This window comes from Bos mutus, chromosome 3, assembly GCF_027580195.1.
Source record: "Bos mutus isolate GX-2022 chromosome 3, NWIPB_WYAK_1.1, whole genome shotgun sequence".
NCBI lineage: Eukaryota > Metazoa > Chordata > Mammalia > Artiodactyla > Bovidae > Bos > Bos mutus.
The window spans coordinates 68,590,397-68,608,598 of record NC_091619.1 but is presented as its reverse complement, the minus strand read 5'-3'; the positions used below and the strand labels follow the sequence as shown (position 1 = coordinate 68,608,598).

The following is an 18,202-nucleotide window of genomic DNA, read 5'->3' as shown; positions in this document are numbered from 1 at the left end:
CTCTGATGCTGGGAGGGATTGGGGGCAGGAGGAAAAGGGGACGACAGAGGATGAGCTGGCTGGATGGCATCACCAACTTGATGGACATGAGTTTGAGTGAACCCCAGGAGATGGTGATGGACAGGGAGGCCTGGCGTGCTGTGATTCACGGGGTTGCAAAGAGTCAGACATGACTGAGCGATAGAACTGAACTGAACTGAACTGATGAAAGTGAAAGTGTTAGTCATTCAGTCCTGCGTGACTCTTTGCAACCCTATGGACAGTAATCCACCAGGTCCCTCTGTCCATGGAATACTCCAGGCAAGAATACTGGAATGGGTTACCATTTCCTTCTCCAGGGCATCTTCTTGACTGGAGGGACTGAACCTGGGTTTCTCACACTGCAGGCAGATTTTTTACCATCTGAGCTACCAGTATGGTATGAATGTTAATTAAATTCCTGTTTTGATAACTGTGCTATGATTATTTAAGATGATAACATCTGGGGAATAGGTGAAGGGTATTTAGGAATAATTTGTAATATATGTGCCTTTTCTGTAATTTGAAATTGTTTCAAAATAATAAGTCAAAGGAAAGGAAAAATATAGATATTTGTTATGAAAAAAACAGAAAGTAAACAAGATTAGAACTGGCAAAAAGTAGAAGCTAGAAATAGGCCCAGTTATATCAATAAATATAGTAAAAATAAATGGACTACAGAACTGGACCATATATATATGGATGAAAAAGTATCCATGGAAAATTTAAACTAAAATATAGTTGAGCATATATACTAACATCAGACAACAGAAAACATGAATAAAAAAACATTATTAGGAACAGAGAAGGTAAATATATAATAATAAAAGTTTCAACTTACCAAAAATACGTATCAATTATAATCAGGTAATAAAATAACCTCAAAATGAGGAAAACAAAATTTGACAGAATTAAGGAGAAGCAAACAAATTCACAATTATAGTGGAAGATTTCAATATATCTCTTTCAATTCTTGGTTAAGTAGACAAAAGAAAAATCAGCAGGCAGAAGTAATTGGATAATAAAAATAGAATATTTGGATAACTATGCAAAGTTTGATCCAATGGACTTAAGAATTTGTCATAACTACTTTTTTTTTTTTTTAACAAATACCAAAGAGTAGGTATAAGCTGGGATTGAAAAAGGCTATTCTTATGAAAATCATTAAAGTTAAAAGATGCTACTTCCTGTGGGATTGCAAAAGCACTCCTCTCACTCAGTACTCCCAGAATTGCTCATCTTTCATTTTAGAGGAAATGAATTAACTAGTGCAGAAAGGTTTGCATCACAAACACAATGGTGTTACCTGATATTAACTAAATAGTAGAAAGAGACTGTCAAACTTCCTAATCTTTCAAACTAAGGTTTGTTGAACTTACACTTGAATATTGTCAGAGAAAGAAATTATACCAATCATTCTGAAAGGAAATCTTTATAGAGAAGAAAGGAGAAACACTGCTCAGTAGAAAGTATTTCTCATCCTATATCACTTTGACTATATATTTGAATATATTATTGTATAGAAATTGGTAGAATAGTTTAAGATAATCATAAATATAAAAATGCAATAATTGCAAAGCAACAGAAAATACTACTTAGTTAATAAAAATAGTGATCTTTAATACTGAACTGATAAAATCTTATGCGAAAAAATAATACTAAACTGTTGAAGTAACATCAGGATAATTTCTAGCTGCTTAAAATTAACCAATTTGTTAAAGCAAGTATAAGGTAATTGTTTGTGATTTAAATTTAAAAATATAGGAAGAAATGTTATTTTTTACTCTAATTCCAATGTTTTTAGATAAGTATAATGATTTTAGATAAGTAAGATACTCTTTAACTCTCATGGCTTTTTTTAAACATCAGGAATATTAGAATAAATAGGAAATAATTAATAGAATTTTATATAAAATGGGTGGTCCCACAGTATTTGGAATGACAGAGGGAGTGACAGATGTTATTAGGTTTCATGGATTCAGATAGCTTAATCTAATACAACCATATTCCGATGCATATGATTTTAATTATTTCATAGTGACACATTTATGGTCCTCAGGAGGCATCATGGCGAAATAGAAAAGGCACTAGACTTTGAATCAGGAAACAGCCTGGGAATAGCAAAGCTCTGGTACTTATGGATTATATGACCTTGAGTAAACTATCTTAGTTCTTTAAACTCACTTTCCTCGTCTATAAAAGAGAAACAATAAATTAAATTAAATGTTATACTGTGACATTATCTGGGATGGTTAACACATTTTAATCTTCATGATCCACTGATGATGGCTACAAAAGTATTCACTTGAGAGGGAAGTCAATCAGAATTCAGCATGATTTATAATTGACATTTTCCAAGGGTTAAAACTCCCTTGTCTCTAACAGAATATATGTTCCAAAACTGCATATTCCCTCCTTTTCACCTTATCTTACCTTCTTTTCACATATCTAATATATATTGTGAATACTAGTCAGCTCAATTTAAAATATCAATGTTTATCTCAGATTAAAAAGAATAAGTTAAATTGTTTCAACATATTAATTTTTTGCTTCCTCCCTGCAACTGAGTACCATAGTAAAAAATGAAAAGACATGTAAAGACAATGAGAAAGAAAGAAAGAAAATAGCAGTGACATATAAAAAAAAATGGAAGCAGGAAAGCAGATGAATAAAAGGTAAGGGACAACAAATATTATAAAGTTGAAATTTACTGCAAGGAAACGAGAAAGCTGATTCACAGTATAGAACACTAAAAAGGCAGAGAATTGGAAACATGACTTAAATAATTGTTTTAAAGGCATAATTATGTCAACAGAACTTTTGGCAACCACATGTAACCAAGTGACTCTTTCATCTCTTTGTAGGAGATGGGAGATTAAAGATTTATTTTGCAGAAAAGTTAAACTAGAGAGATTTTATATTCAGGGACATAAGTACAGCTAAGGATTCAGGACTATCTGACTGAAAAATTGGGAAATGAAGGTCCTCATACCAAGTTTTGCAGAGATCTCAGTGCTCTATGGTGACCTAAATGGGAAGAAAATCCAAAAAAGAGGGGCTATATGTATAAGTATGGCTGATTTACTTTGCTGTACAGCAGAAATTGACACAGAAGTGTAAGGCAACTATACTCCAATAAAAACCATCAAATCTATGTGATATTAGTATTCTCAGAAAAGGAGAATAAATTGTATCTATTAACTAAATTGCATCTATTATCTAAGAATTGTTGTTGTATATTTTAGTGTGCATTTTAGAATTTTGACTACATAATTTAAAAAATAGAGTTAGAAGGAAAAACTTAGTAAATATTCCATAAAAAAGGGAAAATTAAGAAAGGAGGAAATAGGTTATAAAAAGTAGGAAAGTAAAAGGATCAGTCCAAGAGGTCTGTCTGAATAATAGGGATTCTAGAAAGAGAAAACAAAATAGATAAAATGGATGAAATAAATACAAGAATAATGGGTCAGAAAGATGGTAGACTAGGAATCTATGAGAGTACCACCCATATCCTCAATCTTTCACAGGAATATCAAATAAATAACTACAGAATGGCTAAAACAGCTTTATACAAGCTCTGGAAATGAGTCAATGATTTACAGCAACTAAATAAGCACTCAATCCAGAAAAAGCCACATTCAAAAGAGTCAGATATATCAAGGGATCATTTAGATGTAAAAACATATGGCAGAAACTATATTTTATTAGAATGATAACTTATTAATATTTAATTAAAATATTTATTAATAAATTGACAGAAAAGTAAGACATTCATAACATCTTTATTTGCAGTTCTCTATTCAGTCTAATCACACGGACCATAGCCTTGTCTAACTCAATGAAACTAAGCCATGCCGTGTGGGGCTATCCAAGACAGGGGGGTCATGGCGGAGAGGTGTGACAGAAAGTGGTCCACTAGAGAAGGGAATGGCAAACCACTTCAGTATTCTTGCCTTGAAAACCCCATGAACAGTATGAAAAGGCAAAATGATAGGATACTGAAACAGGAACTCCCCAGGTCGGTAGGTGCCCAATATGCTACTGGAGATCAGTGGAGAAATAACTCTAGAATGAATGAAGGGATGGAGCCAAAGCAAAAACAATACCCAGTTGTGGATGTGACAGGTGATAGAAGTAATATCCGATGCTGTAAAGAGCAATATTGCATAGGAACCCGGAATGTTAGGTCCATGAATCAAGGCAAATTGGAAGTGGTCATACAGGAGATGGCAAGAGTGAAAGTCGACATTCTAGGAATCAGCGATCTAAAATGGACTGGAATAAGTGAATTTAACTCAGATGACCATTATATCTACTATTGTGGGCAGGAATCCCTTAGAGGAAATGAAGTAGCCATCATGGTCAACAGAACAAGTCCGAAATGCAGTACTTGGATGAAATCTCAAAAACGACAGAATGATCTCTGTTCGTTTCCAAGGCAAACCATTCAATATCACAGTAATCCAAGTCTATGCTCCAACCAGTAACGCTGAAGAAGCTGAAGTTGAACAGTTCTATGAAGACCTACAAGACCTTTTAGAACTAACAGCCAAAAAAGATGTCCTTTTTATTATAGGGGACTGGAATGCAAAAGAAGGAAGTCAAGAAACACCTGGAGTAACAGGCAAATTTGGCTTTGGAATACGGAATGAAGCAGGGCAAAGACTAATAGAGTTTTGCCAAGAGAACGCACTGGTCATAGCAAACACCCTCTTCCAACAACACAAGCGAAGACTCTACACATGGACATCACTAGCTGGTTAACACCGAAATCAGACTGATTATATTCTTTGCAGCCAAAGATGGAGAAGCTCTATACAGTCAGCAAAAATAAGACCGGGGGCTGACTGTGGCTCAGATCATGAACTCCTTATTGCCAAATTCAGACTTAAATTGAAGAAAGTAGGGAAAACCACTAGACCATTCAGGTATGACCTAAATCAAATCCCTTATACAGTGGAAGTGAGGAATAGATTTAAGGGCCTAGATCTGATAGATAGAGTGCTTGATGAACTATGGAATGAGGTTCATGACATTGTACAGGAGACAGGGATCAAGACCATCCCCATGAAAAAGAAATGCAAAAAAGCAAAATGGCTGTCTGGGGAGGCTTACAAATAGCTGTGAAAAGAAGCGAAGCAAAAAACAAAGGAGAAAAGGAAAGATATAAGCATCTGAATGCAGAGTTCCAAAGAATAGCAAGGAAGAGCAACTGATTCCTTCCCCAGTACGGTGAAGCAGAATCAGGAGAAATCAGGCCATTGTCAGTTCTCTTACTTACGATGGAAGGAACAGAGTAGAATTTGTTTGGAATGTTCTAGCTTGTTTTGGGGCTGCCTGAAGGACTAGTTTGTCTCTCACCTGACCCAAAGATCAGAAGAGAAATAGAAATAAAGAATCCAGGCTACAGAATCCAACAACACATTAAAAAGATCATACACCATGACCAAGTGGGCTTTATCCCAGGGATGCAAGGATTCTTCAATATCCGCAAATCAATCAATGTAATACACCACATTAACAAATTGAAAAAGAAAAACCATATGATTATCTTAATAGATGGAGAGAAAGCCTTGACAAAATTCAACACCCATTTATGATAAAAACTATCCAGAAAGCAGGAATAGAAGGAACATACCTCAACATAATAAAAGCTATATATGACAAACCCACAGCAAACATTATCCTCAATGGTGAAAAATTAAAAGCATTTCCTCTAAAGCCAGGACAAGACAAGGGTGCCCACTTTCACCATTACTATTCAACATAGTTTTGGAAGTTTTGGCCACAGCAATCAGAGCAGAAAAAGAAATAAAAGGAATCCAAATTGGAAAAGAAGAAGTAAAACTCTCACTGTTTGCAGATGACATGATCCTCTACATAGAAAACCCTAAAGACTCCACCAGAAAATTACTAGAACTAATCAATGACTATAGTAAAGTTGCAGGATATAAAATCAACACACAGAAATCCCTTGCATTCCTATACACTAATAATGAGAAAACAGAAAGAGAAGTTAAGGAAATAATTCCATTCACCATTGCAAAGGAAAGAATAAAATACTTAGGAATATATCTACCTAAAGAAACTAAAGACCTATATATAGAAAACTATAAAACACTGGTGAAAGAAATCAAAGAGGACACTAATAGATGGAGAAATATACCATGTTCATGGATTGGAAGAATCAATATAGTGAAAATGAGTATACTACCCAATGCAATTTGTAGATTCAATGCAATCCCTATCAAGCTACCAACAGTATTCTTCACAGAGCTAGAACAAATAATTTCACAATTTGTATGGAAATACAAAAAACCTCGAATAGCCAAAGCGATCTTGAGAAAGAAGAATGGAACTGGAGGAATCAACCTACCTGACTTCAGGCTGTACTACAAAGCCACAGTTATCAAGACTGTATGGTACTGGCACAAAGACAGAAATATAGATCAATGAAACAAAATAGAAAGCCCAGAGATAAATCCACGCACATATGGACACCTTATCTTTGACAAAGGAGGCAAGAATATACAATGGATTAAAGACAATCTCTTTAACAAGTGGTGCTGGGAAATTTGGTCAACCACTTGTAAAAGAATGAAACTAGAACACTTTCTAACACCATACACAAAAATAAACTCAAAATGGATTAAAGATCTAAACATAAGACCAGAAACTATAAAACTCCTAGAGGAGAACATAGGCAAAACACTCTCTGACATATATCATAGCAGGATCCTCTATGACCAACCTCCCAGAATATTGGAAATAAAAGCAAAAATAAACAAATGGGACCTAATTAACCTTAAAAGCTTCTGCACAACAAAGGAAATTATCAGCAAGGTGAAAAGACAGCCTTCAGAATGAGAGAAAATAATAGCAAATGAAGCAACTGACAAACAACTAATCTCAAAAATACACAAGCAACTCCTACAGCTCAACTCCAGAAAAATAAATGACCCAATCAAAAAATGGGCCAAAGAACTAAATAGACATTTCTCCAAAGAAGACATACAGATGGCTAACAAACACATGAAAAGATACTCAACATCACTCATTATCAGAGAAATGCAAATCAAGACCACTATGAGGTACCATTTCCCGCCAGTCAGAATGGCTGCGATCCAAAAGTCTACAAGTAATAAATGCTGGAGAGGGTGTGGAGAAAAGGGAACCCTCTTACACTGTTTGTGGGAATGCAAACTAGTACAGCCACTATGGAGAACAGTGTGGAGATTCCTTAAAAAACTGGAAATAGAACTGACTTATGATCCAGCAATCCCACTGCTGGGCATACACACTGAGGAAATCAGAAGGGAAAGAGACACGTGTACCCCAATGTTCATCGCAGCACTGTTTATAATAGCCAGGACATGGAAGCAACCTAGATGTCCATCAGCAGATGAATGGATAAGAAAGCAGTGGTACATATACACAATGGAGTATTACTCAGCCATTAAAAAGAATTCATTTGAATCAGTTCTAATGAGGTGGATGAAACTGGAGCCTATTATACAGAGTGAAGTAAGCCAGAAGGAAAAACACCAATACAGTATACTAATGCATATATATGGAATTTAGAAAGATGGTAACAATAACCCTGTGTACGAGACAGCAAAAGAGACACTGATGTATAGAACAGTCTTATGGACTCGGTGGGAGAGGGAGAGGGTGGGAAGATTTGGGAGAGTGACATTGAAACATGTAAAATATCATGTATGAAACGAGATGCTAGTCCAGGTTCAATGCACGGTACTGGATGCTTGGGGCTGGTGCACTGGGATGACCCAGAGGGATGGTATGGGGAGGGAGGAGGGAGGAGGGAGGAGGGTTCAGGATGGGGAACACATGTATACCTGTGATGGATTCATTTTGATATTTGGCAAAACTAATACAATTATGTAAAGTTTAAAAATAAAATAAAATAAAAAAAATAAAATAATAAAAAAAAAAAATACAAAAACAAAACAAAACAAAAAAAAAGAATCCAGGCTAGAAACCAAAGAAATAGTGGTGAACACTGTAAAAACTGCAGGGAACTGCTGATCCACAGACCTCAGGGGAAAGCAGTGTGGACTGAGAAATACAAATCGAAAATGTGAGATCCCGAAATAAAGCTGGGTAGAAACTCTTTGGGAAACCCAGACATTTCACTTGGGGACATAAAACAAAAACAAACAAAAGGGACCTAATTAAACTTAAAAGCTTTTGCACAGCAAAGGAAACCATAAAACAAAAAGACCTATAGGATCAGAAAAAATATTAGCAAATGATGTAACTGACAAGAGATTAATCTCAAATTAAAACATACAAACAGCTCATACAACTCAAACAAACAAACAAGTAAAACAATCCAATCAAAAAATGGGCAGAACAGAGAAATGACTGGCTTCAGAGGCTGAGTACAGTGGGAGCAGGTTATGGAGGTGGGAAAGTTCTGCACTTTGGTGTAAATTTCACTTGATCAGGGATCATTTCTCAGACTCAAGTTAGAAGTGAGAGCTCAGATAAGTGAGGTCCCCATTGCTTCAGAAGGGGAGAATGTATTTATCAGAGGTGAAAGAGAATTTGCTAGGAGTCAAAGAAAATAATAAAATGTCCAGCACTAGAGCTCCTGCTCCTTCTCCTACCAAATGCAAAGATCACTCTGATAAAACTCCAAGGATCGCTCTAGAGATAAAGTGACCACCAAGGGGTCAGGAGAGAAGGATCATGACTGGTGTGAAACTCAAAAGTGGTGCAATGCTTCCAGTGGTAGCAGCAGCACCAGGTCTCAGTTAGCTCCATCTCTAGTTCGGGCCCCAGAACGGGCTCCAGCAGCAGCTCCGGCTCATCCTCAGCATCCAGCCTCTCAGAAGTTGCAGCATATCCTGCAGCTCCAGCTCCAGCAGCACCTCTGGCTCTCAGAGTCCTTCTCAGGGCAAATATGACAATAGGTAGGGCTCCCCCTCCAAATTCAAACCTCCCAAAAAAGATGAAAACAAAAAGAAAAGGCAGAGACCTTCCCCCAAACCCACCAAAGTGCACATCAGGAGGCTCACCATGAATGTGACCAAGGATCACATCATGAAGATACACTCCAACTCTGGGAAAATTAATGATTGACATGTCTGTGGAAAGGATGCAGCCCCATCTGTCTAAAGACAACACATGTATGGAGTTTGAGAATCCAGATGAGGTGGAAAAGGCACTGAAGCACATGAATGGAGGACAAATTGATGGTCAGAAGAGCACTGCCAACGCTGTGCTGGCCCTCTGGCCTCGGCCAGCTCCACTGGCAATTCCAATCAGTCCTCTCAGGAGAACTACCTCTCACATGGCACAGGTCACCCCCATGGATGAGGAGAAGGTCACTTTCCCCTTGGCACAGGGCCTCTTTGCAAAGGCGAGCCTGCTCCCCCTGTGGCCCGCCAAAGGAGCTACTCCAGCTCTGACTCTTCCCTATAAGCAGGGCCACTGAAGTCCTGCCCCTTTGACTTGTATCCCATCTAACACACTCTTGTCACTTTTATAGCCGAACGAGTATTGCCAGGAAAGAAATCCCTCACTTGGGGGCAGGCTTTGAAGGTGAAGCAACCAACTGAGATATTTCCTCTGTCAGCATGATTCGGGTTGCAGGCGTGTTGTTGGTTTGGGGTTGTGCTTATAAGGATGACCTCTGGTTTTTTGGCTAGAAAGATTCCACACTTCTAGTTCCTGAGTCAGTTTAGCAGCAAAGTCAGCAGGGCTGAACAGAGGGCTTCAGGTGGTGTTACAGCTCCAGGTGGGAGCTTGTTTTGATATTCCACAGATGATCTGGGGCCCCTCTGGTGGTCTGGTCAGGCCTAACCTGCTGGCCTGCAGAGTCCTACAGGAAAGGGAATGCTTTTACACAATGGCCATTCCTGTTAGCCTGGCCCTGTTTCCCTGCTTGAGTCCTCTGATCTTTAGGGTCAAATACTGCCTGTTATCTGCCCAAAATGATTCTTTTCACATGTACTCATGTGTATACACATGTGTGCACACAAACACACCCACATCTCTCTTTCTTTCCAAAATGGTGAGTAAGTTGGAAACCAGCTCTGATAGGTCATCACAAAACCCCCTGTTGTTTTGGTATTCATGGTGGTTGTGCAGGTTGCCTTGGCAACATGTACATTCTTTTCTGGCTTTTCTTGTACAGTCAGTATTATTAATTTTCTGTTTTGAGTTTTTTAACTTTGCAGCATTTTAGATAATGCTGTGTTTCCATTTTGCTGTGTAGAATAAAATAATTGTGTTCAATAAACCTAGGATTAGAGTGTAAAAAAAGAAATGGGTAGAAGATCTAAATAGACATTTCTCCAAAGAAGACATACAGATGGCCATATGGTACCTAAAAAGATATTCAACACTGCCAATTATTAGAGAAGTTCAAATCAAAACTACAGTGAGGTATCATCTCATACCAGTCAGAATAGCCAACATAAAAAAGTCTATAAATAACAAATGCTGAAGATGGTGTGGAGAAAAAACAACCCACTACATTGTTTATGGGAACGTAAACTGGTAAACCACTATGAATAGTATGGAAGATCCTTAATAAACTAAAAATAGAGCTACTATATGATCCTACAATCCCATTGCTAGGCATATATCTGGGGAAAGACATAATCTGAAAAGATACATCCAACCCAATGTAAATTGAAGTACTATTTAAAATTGTCATGACATGGAAGCAACTTAAGTATTCATCAACAGATGAATTGAAAAGTAGATATGGCATGTATATTTTGTATATATATAAATACATATATATAGAATTCTATATATAATATAATATTACTAAGTCATAAAAAAGAATAAAATGTGATTTGTAGCAAAATGGATGGATCTAGAGATGATCATAAATGAAGCAAGCCAGACAAAAGAAACAAACAGCAAATGACATCACTTATACATGGAATCTAAAAAAATGACACAAATGACCTTATTTAGGAAATGAAAATAGATTCACAGACGTAGAAAACAAACATAAGGTTACCAAAGGGAAAAAGGTGGGAGAGATGGGATACACTGACCCAGACGGGATGCGTGTTCAGAAAAGACCCAAGAAAACCTTAAGTATATTGACCTTGGGTTAAACTCAAATTTAAGGGGTTCACTAACTAGTAAGAGGGAGAAGGCAATGGCACCCCACTCCAGTACTCTTGCCTGGAAAATCCCATGGCAGAGGAGCCTGGTAGGCTGCACTCCATGGGGTTGTGAAGAGTCGGACACGACTGAGTGACTTCACTTTCACTTTTCACTTTCATGCACTGGAGAAGGAAATGGCAATCCACTCCAGTGTTCTTGCCTGGAGAATCCCAGGAACTGGGGAGCCTGGTGGGCTGCCATCTATGGGGTCACACAGAGTTGGACACTACTGAAGTGACTTAGCAGCAGCAGTAGCAATTAGTAAGAGATTTCCATGCAAGTCTGCAAAGACTGGAACATGTGACTATTTTACAAACGTCATATTTTCAACAAGGCATACAAAGGAAATAGAGAAACAAGGCCCATTCAAAGGACAAAAAATAAATTCCCAGAAACTTTCCCCAAAGAAACATTCATATTAGCTTTATTGGACAAAAGTTTTAAAACAATGCTTTTAAAATTTGCTCAAAGATATGAAGGAAAATATAGACAAAGAACTAAAGGAAATAAGGAAAACAATCCATGAATAAAATATCAATGAAGGCATAGAAATAATCAAAGAAACAGAATGGGGGGGCAGAAAAATAAAACAACCAAATTGAAAAGTTTACTGTGCAGTGCTTAGCCATTCAGTCGTGTCTGACTCTTTGTAAGCCTGTGGACTATAGTCTGCCAGGCTCCTCTGTGCATGGGGAATCCCCAGGCAAGAATACTGGAATACATTGCCAGTCCCTTCTCCAGGGAATCTTCCCACCCCAGGGACTGAACTCAGGTCTCCTGCATTGCAGGTGGATTCTTTACCATCTGAAGCCAGCAGGAAAGCCCAAAAAGTTCATGAGAAGGGTTCAAAAATAGACCTTTAAAAAAGAAAGCAGAATCAGCAAAATTTAAAGATGTCATTTGAAATAATTGAGCCTGAGGAACAAAATGAAAGAGAATGAAGATAAGTGAACAGAGACTAAGAAACTTATAAAATCCCATAAAATGTTCTAATATATTTATTATGGAATTCCCAGAAAAAGAAGAGAGAAAGGAACAGAAAGATTATTTGAAGAAAAATTGGCTGAACTCTCAAATTTGAAAGAAGTTCTATGAATGCCAAGGAAGATAAACAAAATGAGACTCATATTGAAAGACAGAATAAAAAACTGCCAAAAGTCCCAAACGAGGTGAGAAATTTGAAAGCCAAAATAGAAAGTGAGTCATCACATACAAAAGATTTTCAATAAAACAACCAGAAGATGCATCAGCAGAAACTTTACAATTGAGAAGGCAGTGGGATGATATATTTAAAATGCTGAAATTAAAAAAAAAAAGGTGTCCAATTTTATATTTTATAAATTTTATATAAAATTTTATATAAGAATTTTATATTTAGAGAATTTTATATTTAGTAAAACTACCTTTGATAGTCAATTTTATGTGACAGTTTGGGCCATGGTACTCAGATGTTTGGTCACACATTATTCCAGATGTTTCTGTGAAGGTAAATTTTGGACAAAATTAACACTTAACCAGTAGACCTTGAGTAAGGATATTCTATAATAAAATAAAGACATGAAAGACATTATATAATGAAATAAAGATGTTATATAACAAAATAAAGGCATTACATAAAAGAGGGTGAGTTAACCAAAAAAACATAATAATTATGAACACACATGTGTCAAACTTCAGATACACAAAATATATGATGCAAACATTTACAGAATTGAAAGCAGACATAAACATCTCTGCAATAAATGGTAGGAGACTTCAGTGCCTCACTTTCAATACAGGACAGAACAACAGAGAGATCAGAAAGTAAACAGAAGATTCAAACAAAACTATAGATCAATTGGATCTAACAGCCATATGCAAAACACTCGGTAAACCGCAGCAGAATATACATTTTTCTCAAGTGTATATGGGACATAATCAGGATACACAATATGTTAGGCCATAAGACAAGTTTTAAAAAATTTTAAAATACTGAAATCATACCAAATGTATTTTGAAAGCATAAGGGAATGAAAAAATCAACAGCATAAGGAAAAATGGAAAATTCATAAATCTGTGAAAGTTAAATGGCATACTCTTAAAGAGCCAATAAGTCAGAGGAGAAATCACAATGGAAAGTATAAAATATCTTGAGGCAATTAAAAATGCATGCACACTATACTGAAACTTATGGGCTGCAGCAAAATCAGTGCCAAGAAGCAAGAATAAAGTGTAAAGTGATCACATTACAGAAAAAGAAAGATTCCAAGTAAACAAACTATGTAGCTTATGGAATTAGAAAAAGAAGAATGAACTAAACTCAAAGCTAGCAGAAAAATAGGAAATAAATACTAGCATAGAAGTAACAAAACAGAACTCTGAGAACAACAGAAAAAAACACAGAAAACAGGATTTGCTTCTTCAAAAAGGTAAGCAAAATTGGCAAAATTTTATCTAGAAAGATTAAGAGAAAAACATAGATAAGGATCAAATAGCTGAAATCAGAAATCAAAGGGGACTAATCAACATTACAAAAATAAAAAATATTATGAGTACTATAAACAGTTATATTTAAATAGGAAAACTTAGAAGAAATGGTCAAATACCTAGAAATATGCACCTACAAACACTGAATCATGAAGAAACAGAAATTCTAAATTGATCTATAATTCATAAGGAGATTGAATAATAATCAAAGACTTCCCAACATTTTCCCAAAGAAAGCTGAAGACCAAATGGTTCCCTTAGTGAAGAAGAATGAACAACAATACTTCTCAAATTCTTCTAAAAAATTGAAGAGGAAGGATTGTCTCCTAACTCCTATGAGGTTACATTAGCTTGATACCAAAGCCAGACAAAGAGACTATAAATAATGAAAATGAATTACTTTATGAATATTGATATAAAAATCCTCACCAAAATTCAATTAAACAGCATATTAAAAATATCACACACTGAGACCAAGTGGGAATTATTCTTGAAATCCAAAAAATGGTACAATATATGAAAATCAATGTAATATACATTAACAGAATGAATTAAAAAAAAATTATCTCAATCAGTGCAGGATAAAAAATGGCAAAATTCAACACTTTGATGATAAAAAATACCCAACAAACAGGGAACAGAGGAAACTACCTTGCTTGCTAAGTGGCTCAGTGATAAAGAATCTGTCTGTCAATGCAGGAGACACACAAGAGTTGGGTTTACTCCTGGGTTGGGAATATCCCCTGGAGGAGGAAACCCACTCCAGTATTCTTGCCTGAAAAATCCCACAGACAGAGAAGCCTGGTGGGCTACAGTCCATGGGGTCACAAAGTGGCAGACATCACTGAGAACACATGCATGCACACACCTCAACATAAGTTAGTATAGGAAAATAACATTATTTTGCTGACAAAGGTCCGTCTAGTCAAAGCTATGGTTTTTCCAGTAGTCCTGTATGGATGTGAGAGTTGGACTATAAAGAAAGCTGAGTGCAGAAGAATTGATGCTTTTGAACTGTGGTGTTGGAGAAGATTCCTGAGAGTTCCTTGGACTGCAAGGAGATCAAACCAATCAATCCTAAAGGAAATCAGTCCTGAATATTCATTGGAAGGACTGATGCTGAAGCTGAAGCTCCAATACTTAGGCCACCTGATGTGAAGAACTAACTCATTGGAAAAGACCCTGATGCTGGGAAAGATTGAAGGCAGGAGCAGAAGAGGACGACAGAGGATGAGATGGTTGAATGACATCACCGACTCGACGGACATGAGTTTGAGCAAGCTCTTGGGAGTTGGTGATGGACAGGGAAGCCTGGTGTGTCCATGGGGTCGCAAAGAGCTGGACAGGACTGAGCAACTGAACTGAACTCAGGGTAATAACAAGGTCTTCCCTGTTGGCTCAGTGGTAAAGAATCCACCTGTCAATGCAGGACATGCAGGTTTGATCCCTGGGTTGGGAAGATCAGCTGGAGAAGGAAATAGCCACACACTCCAGTACTCTTGCCTGAAAAATCTCATGGATAGTGGAGCCTGGTGGGCTACAGTCCATGGTGTCACAAACAGTCAGACATGACTGAGCATGCATGTATGCACAAACCTCAACATAATTTACATCATGTGGGAAAATAACAAGGGCTTCCCTGGTGGCTCAGTGGTAAAGAATCCACCTGCCAATGCAGGAGAAGCTATTTGACTCCTGGGTTGGAAGATCCTCTGGAGAAGGAAAAATCTACCTACCCCAGTATTCTTGCCTGGGAAATCCTATGGACAAATGATTCTGATGTGCTACAGTCCACTGAGTCACAAAATAGTCAGACAAAACTTAGCAAATGAAAATAACAAGAAAATAACACACCTAACATCACATTCAATGTAAAATATTGAAAAAATTGTCCTCTAAGATCATGAATAAGACAAGGATGCCTACTTTTGTCTTTTGTATTTAATATAGTACTAGAAGTCCTAGTCAGACCATTTAGGCAAGGAAATGAATTAAAAGACATGCAAATTAGAACAGTAGAAATAAAATTATCTCTCTTCATAGAGGACATGATCTTATATTTGGAAAAATCTTGAAGATTTTAAACACACACACACATATACTCTGACATGCCCCAAATCCTGTCAGAATTAATAGACAAATTCAGCAAAATTACAGAATACAAAGCCAATACACAAGTATCTTTTGTTTTTTTACACATTCTCAAAGAACCCAAAAAGGAAATTTAGAAAACAATTCCATTTGTAATAGTATCAAGAAGACTATCATACATAGAATAAAGTTAACCAAAGAGGTGAGGAAACTGTACATTGAAACCTTAATGTATTGTTGAAAGAAATTAAAGGTGACACAAGTAAGTGGAAAGACATCCTGTGTTTATGAACTTGAAGACTTAATATTGTTAGGCTACCATTCAAAGTAATCTACAAATTCAATGCAATCCATATAAAAATCCACTTGTTCTCACACATAAGCCCCCATTTTAAAACTTACTGCAAAGCTTTGGTAATCAAAACAGCATGCCTCTGATATAAAGACAGACACACAAATCAAGGGAACAGAATAAGAGCCCAGATGTAAACCCCTGCAGGTATGGTCAAATGACTTTCAACATGGGTATCAAAACCATTCAATGGGGAAAGGACAACCTTTCAACAAAATGTTGGGAAAACTGCATTCCATATGCAAAAAAGTGAAACTGGACCCTTACTTTGCATCATATGCAAAAATTAAGCCCCAATGGATCAACAGTCTAAATATAAGGACTGAAACTATAAAACTCTTAGAGGAAGACACAGGGCAAAAAACTTCATAACAGGATTTTGAATGATTTCTTTGTTATAACACCAAAAGCACATACAACACACACAAAAACAAATAGCCCAGGGAGAGGATATATGGATGCTGCTGCTGCTGCTAAGTCACTTCAGTCGTGTCCGACTCTGTGCAACCCCATAGACGGCAGCCCACCAGGCTCCCCTGTCCCTGGGATTCTCCAGGCAACAACACTGGAGTGGTTTGCCATTTCCTTCTCCAATGCATGAAAGTGAAAAGTGAAAGTGAAGTCGCTCAGTCGTGTCCGACTCTTATCGACCCCATGGACTGCAGCCTACTAGGCTCCTCCATCCATGGGATTTTCCAGGCAAGAGTACTGGAGTGGGGTGCCATTGCCTTGTACAGCAGAAACTAACATAACATTGCAAAATAATTATATTCCAAAAAAACCTAAATACCTCAACTTCACTAAAATTTTGTGCATCAAAAATAGGCAATCCACAGATTGGGGGAAAATATCTGCATACCACATATCTGATGAGGGACTGATATTTAGAGTATATATATATATATATATATAAAAATCATATAACTCAACAACAAATATCAAACAAACCAATGAGGAAATGGGCAAATGATCTGAATAGATATCTTTCCAAAGATGATACACAAATAATAAATACACACAATAAATATGCTCAACATCACTAATGATTATGGAAATGCAAATCAAAACCACAATGAGATATGACCTCACAACCACTAGGATGGCAGTTAACAACAACAGCAACAGAAAATAACATCTGTTGGTCAGGATGTGGAGAAACTGGAATTCTTGTGCACTAATATTGAGAATGTAGAGTGGTATAATCATTGTGGAAAAAGTATGGTAGTTCCTCAAAAAAATAAAAATAAAATTATATCATCCAGAAATTTCACTTCTGTGTATACACAAAAAACAACTGAAAACAGGGTCTCAAAGAGGTACATCCACGTTCATAGCAGCATTATTCACAACAGCTAAAATGTGAAAGGAACCCAAGTGCTAATTGACAAATGAATGGATAAAAACATGGTACCTAGTTATAATGGAACATTATTCAACCTTAAAAGGAAAACAATTTTGTTACAACATGGGTGAACTTTAAAGATATTATGCTAATTAAAATAAGCCAGTAAATAAAGGGCAAACGTTGTTTAATTCCACTTATATAAAAATACCTGTAGTAATCACACTCATAGTAATTCTAGAGACAGAAAGTAGAATGGTGATTTCCAGAAAAGGGGAGGATGAGAGGACTGGAAAATAGTGTTCAATGGGTATAGCATTCCAGTTGAAAGAGTTTATAAAAAGCTCCTGCAGATGGATGGTTATGATGGTTGTACAACAATATAAATATGCTTAATGTACAGTTAAGATGGTTACAATGGTATGTTCTGTGTTATATTTAATATGTGTATTACCTTAAATAACACAAAAGAAATACTGACAAATGAGGAATATAAAATTTCAGATTGAAAAGTCACAATAAATTGAATCAAAAGAAAATCTTCAAGCAAACAAATATCTGAGCCAAATCACTGCGATATTGCAGAATACCTGCTGCTGCTGCTGCTGCTGCTGCTAAGTTGCTTCAGTCATGTCCGACTCTGTGCAACCCCATAGACGGCAGGCCACCAGGCTCCCCTGTCCCTGGGATTCTCCAGGCAAGAACACTGGAGTGGGTTGCCATTTCCTTCTCCAATACGTGAAGGTGAAAAGTGAAAGTGAAGTCGCTCAGTCGTGTCC

General features: G+C 36.8%; 1 protein-coding gene and 1 pseudogene across 1 annotated transcript in view; one reads left to right on the top strand and one right to left on the bottom strand.

Moving 5' to 3' along the window:
- The window catches only part of LRRIQ3 (leucine rich repeats and IQ motif containing 3), a 207,496-nt gene that overhangs the window by 61,278 nt on the left and 128,016 nt on the right, over window positions 1–18,202 (bottom strand). The window lies entirely within an intron of this gene.
- LOC102287889 (RNA-binding protein with serine-rich domain 1-like) lies at window positions 8,560–9,452 on the top strand (annotated as a pseudogene).